The following is a 5,248-nucleotide window of genomic DNA, read 5'->3' on the forward strand; positions in this document are numbered from 1 at the left end:
ATTTTCCCCTGTCGTTTGCAGTGACAGAGGTCGCTGCGAACTATCGACGAGAATTGTTTTACGAGCTGATCTGAACAGTGATCGAAAATGAACACGTTGCCGACTGTTTGTTAGACTGCTTCATAGTTAGGCGTGGCATATTGCACGAGAAAACTCGTATGCACACACGCACAGACACACATGTATCTAGAAACAATTTAAAAATCAATTCGGAGTCCCGATAATACTAAAGTGTTCAACCGACAGTTTCACCGAGCTTTAATTCGCCCAAAGTTCGAATGCTACTCGTCACCTAATCTGTATCTGCTGCAAAAATATTTCCAGCTAGTTCAAGCTAGTACTTCGCGTAAACCGCGTTGGTAATTGTTGTGACACGAATCTTTATTCTGTTGAACGTTAATATTTACTACTCCGCGTCCCTCACACGCCAAGTTAATCCTGCGTGAGTTGAATGAATTTTACTTGCAGACAAATACGAATGCGAGTTACTCAAAGTCGAGCAATACAGACTGTGTTTTTTGTGTTAACCTTTTGAAAATGAAACGGACATTGCGACGCGTTGGATTTTCCTACTATTTATATTAACCTTTTGACTGCGGCGCACTCTCGGAGAGAACCATCAATACAGACGGCGATATTCGCATATCAGTCGCTGCGACTGGTTGTCCACCGATTACTGACCAAAACGGTGCCCGGAGATTTGATACCATTCTTGGGGTTAAAAAAATAAATAATTGCAAATAAATTAAAAATATTCAGTTTTTGATCTATTTTGAGTAGTTTTCTAAGCTATTTTTAATTTACTTAACAATTGGTAAAACAGTAAAAGTGTTACAGTAAGAAAAATGTAGAGGGCGTATATATATACGCCTTTCGTAGTCAAAGGGTTAAATGTGCGGGTGGCCTGTGCTGACGGGTACGAGCTCTTCTTCCTTTTCGGCTGTCCTCCACGAGCCGCGAGCACGCGGCCCACTCTGGATTTCCCCAGTCGACAGGGTGGTGGAATGGCGTCGTGGCGGGGGTGTGAGGCCCAAGGGATGTCAGTCCTTATGCGATTGAATTTGTGTGTGTGCCATTGAAGGAAATGTATGGGCACCAGGAAGACACGGCACGCAGAAGCGTCAAGATTCTGCTTCCATGAAACACTTTCTGGCCCTCGACGTTGGGGGAAAAGGGAATTAAACACGAAAGAATCAAAGTTAAGAAGTCTTCAAAACTTGCAGGCCTGGTTGTCTGTGTCATAGAGCCAAGCTCCTAACGGTTGCGTTTAGGACGCAACAGTTATTTAATTAACACGTTCAGGACGACAGTGAAATTCACCAAACGCTCACTGCTGCCAGCATTTCTTATGACCGAAGTGTGTTTTATTGTTAATACTTAATTTTTCAGTATGCAAGTTAATCTGACAACGTGGAGATCCGTCATTCAATCTTTCTGGCCATCATTTTGAATGACCCATCGATGGGTCACACTATTCTGAACGTGCTAAATATGATTTGGCCACGAATTTATTGTACCACTTCTCTACAGGCTCCGTTTTACTTCGCGGTCCACTTATTTCGATGATCAATACCCAAGCGACAAATATGCATATGTGGGGCGGTCTAGCGCAGCGGTAGCTAGACAAAAGCTACCGAAAGACGACGGCTGTGCGTGTAAGAGAGGTGTTCGGTGAGGCGCGAGCGAGCCAAAGAGGCAGTTAAGACCACCGAATCGTTTGTATCTATCATTTTGTTTTTTTTTTTCTATTTTCTTTATTAAATCTTACAACGTTGACCCGTTGTTGTTCCCTTCACCCTGTTCACGTTCTACATATACGATTCTCTTTTGGTAAGTTCGGATAAATCGACGAGAAAATTTATTTCGTCGATAAAAATTGTTCGATACATTTAGTGCTTCAGAAAAATTGCATTCAATTTTAACATTCTACAGCGAGTATTTAAAATGTCCACTGTATCTTCCAACATTATTTTAACACTTAAAAGAAGAGTTGTTTTTTATTCTTAGATTGCGTCGATTCCAGGGAATTTTGAGGAAGTTAAATATTGATTGATACAATTGAGATTAGTATTGATACAATTTACTATGAAAAATTTGAACAGATCTGCGTGACCCGACTTTTAAGTGTTAAAATACATCTATCTTTCAAATTGTTCTATTAAATTCTATGAAATTTAGTAGGGTTAAATTAATTTAAAAAAACATTTCGAACAATTGTACATTATGAACCTGTCACAGCACTTTCAGCTTTATAATAAATGAAACGTATGCCCGTTAAACTTAAATAATATTTTATTGTTCGGTTTCAATTCACATATTTCAGATTTTATTTTTAAATATTCAAAGCACATAATATAATACTGGGCATTCATTGTACACTTCTACATATCAAACTCAACTTTATTCACCTCAAAATGCTTTGTGAAATATCCATTTAAGGATTAACGCAGAATACATTTAGCAGAGTTCCCATACTTCCGTTCATTTTACGGCTGTGAACTTAGTTTTTCAATTCTCTAACTAACTTTCCATAAATGTTGAGTAGTTTCGCAGCGGTGCCTTGTGCCGTGTCTATATAACCACAGAACTACGTGTTCCGTCTATCCGTTATAATTCACCTCCGAATTTTCCGAGTTTGTAAGACTTGCTTGCGGAAACTGCGGTAAATTTTAGAACGGCATATCTCTTTCAAATTAATGAGAGCAAATCTGCTTGGATAGATTATTTATCCGAGGTATTTAATTAACAATTACCAATAACTGATACAATTAGTTTGATATACAAGGTGGACAACGTACGTTGGCTCCCACAATGTCCGTGAAGCCTGATTATATAGCAAATAAGTCTTTATTTGCAACACAGTTTTTTATGTACCACTAGTACAATGTAACTAAGTTCTTAAATGTTGAATATGTGCGAGTCCAATGTCCTGAGGTTCAAGGTGTCATGTAATCGTTCGTACAAGAGTTCAGAGCTCTATTTCACCAATTTGTTCTTACAACAATCAGTCACCTCTCTTTTTGTCTGTCACTGTTCAATCCTTTTATATGTTCTTGTCTGTCCATTTGGGTCCCTTGACGGCCAAGACTCCCAATCACGTTAGGGCCTTGGTCAACGCCCAACGCCAACAGCTCACCCTTAGGGAAGGGGTGTTCTGGGTGAGGTACGCGTCACCTGAGCTTCCCAAGACTCCCAATCACGTTAGGGCCTTGGTCAACGCTCAACGCCAACAGCTCACCCTTAGGGAAGGGGTGTTCTGGGTGAGGTACGCGTCACCTGAGCTTCTGGGAAAAACCCAGGGTAACGGTCCCTCAGGAAGAAACTCCAAATTCTCCGCTTTTATGAGAGGTTCGGAGCCCTCCTGGCAATAAGGAATAACTGGCAAACGAAACATTAAACGCGTATTCAAACCTTAATCTCAAAAATAGCAGAGTCGCGTCCGTATCGTAAACCTTGTCTAAACTTAAGTATCCTTAACAGCGTAATTTGACCACCTTAACAAGTTAAGAGCCATTTGTATACAAACGAATGAAATACATTCTGGCCTAATGAACCACCTGTATTCGTTTGGATAGTTATACGAGGGTACGTTTCAGGGTGGTCCAGTCGTCCAGAAAATCTTGGTGGCTAGCAATTTTTTTTTCGATGTAAATGGAATAACAGATTTAACTTATACGATACAATTTATTCATAAAAAATTCTGAGTTAGAACACATAACTGTCGAAAATAAAAATAGGTAAACAATACAAATATAGAACTACCTTAGTATAGTATGGGCGGCGATGTAGGGAGGTCGTGTAATCGGTCAGGAGTCAATGTAAACGTGTTTCGGGTATCGAGACAATCGAATTGACAGAACTATGCGCAGTTAACCCCTTAACCTATGATTTCTTTTCTGACTGTACATCTAAGCGTCAGCCATTTTCTGTTTTCGTACTGTACCAGGCAAGAAAAGCTAATCTGTCACAGATTAATTACATTTAGCAATCCTCAGTCTTACAAATTCAAACGAAAACTAGGATTACAATGAATTTCTCTTACTAATATAACTGTTTTTCTCACATCTTCGCCACAATCTCTGCCACGAGTCTGACACGTTGTCATACTTTAAGGGGTTAAGGATTTGAAATCTTGGCCAGGACTGTACGAAGAAATGTTTGAAACGCGCTAGAAAATTTAGCAATTCAGACACAGAAAAAAATGTCCAAATAGTCCATATGGTAATTAACATTTGCAGATTTTTCATTTCTAAATGAAATATACCGTTAGACATAAGTCGTCATTCCTTTATTGTGCGGAAATCCAAAACGAAATACAGTGCTCCCTCGAACAACGCCAACTGTCCGCGTAGATAGAAATTCGCGTAGTTGGGAACTACCCCCCGTTTTCACAAACAACTAAATATACATATACGTACATACGTGTATACATACATGCATAATTAATAATTACATTATTCATGCATATATTATATTATTTACAGATATACAGAGTGTCCCATTTTAATCTTTCCACGCAATGATCTCCCAAAGTATTCGTTATTCGCTAAAGATACACAAAACAGTTAAACTTAGCTTATGTAGTTATAAAAAATATAGTTAAGAAGTAACAATAAAGCCAGTATTTGGTAGCGCTACCTTTTCCCGCAATTGCAGCCTTGACCCTTTTTGACCCTTTGACCCTATAAGTAGTAAACACACGGCAACAAAAATTAAAATGCTCTAGATCTATAAACCAAGAAAACAGTAACACGCGGTTCTCAAATGTCCATTTGCAGCACCGATACAAAGTAACGTCCATACGACAGATAATATTGCCTAAAGTGTTGCCAAGTGTGTATTTGCAATTTGTAAACATCAACGTCTCATAAAAAAAAATAATAAGAATTCGGTAAAACTTGGTTTTGATCACCCACTGTAACTAGGATTGTATTAACAAGAAGCAGTCGTGGCCGAGTGGTTAAGGCGTCTGACTAGAAATCAGATTCCCTCTGGGAGCGTAGGTTCGAGTCCTACCGACTGCGAGTGGTACGTTTTAATTTTTTTCCCGGAAGCATTTGAAAATGATTTTCGCCCCCACCACTCAGGAAAAGCGAGATGTCTATGTAAGATTTCCCTCATGTAAAAAAAAAAAAAAAAAAAAAAGGTGTGTATTAACAGATAGGAGACTACGTAGAACATTAAAGATTGAAATTACATCTTCCTATAAAACTTTTTAGTAGAAAGCATGAGTCCGAGAACTGTTTTG

The 5,248-nt window shown here is 38.9% G+C and overlaps 1 non-coding gene across 1 annotated transcript; it reads left to right on the top strand.

The window, feature by feature from the left end:
• Nucleotides 1-4,942: 4,942 nt before the first annotated feature.
• On the top strand, nucleotides 4,943-5,024 carry Trnas-aga. Its single transcript has one exon. It is a non-coding gene; the product is annotated as a tRNA-Ser (tRNA).
• The last annotated feature ends 224 nt before the right edge of the window (nucleotides 5,025-5,248 follow it).

Source organism: Habropoda laboriosa, unplaced genomic scaffold (genome assembly GCF_001263275.1).
Source record: "Habropoda laboriosa isolate 0110345459 unplaced genomic scaffold, ASM126327v1 scaffold1912, whole genome shotgun sequence".
Taxonomy (NCBI): Eukaryota; Metazoa; Arthropoda; class Insecta; order Hymenoptera; family Apidae; genus Habropoda; species Habropoda laboriosa.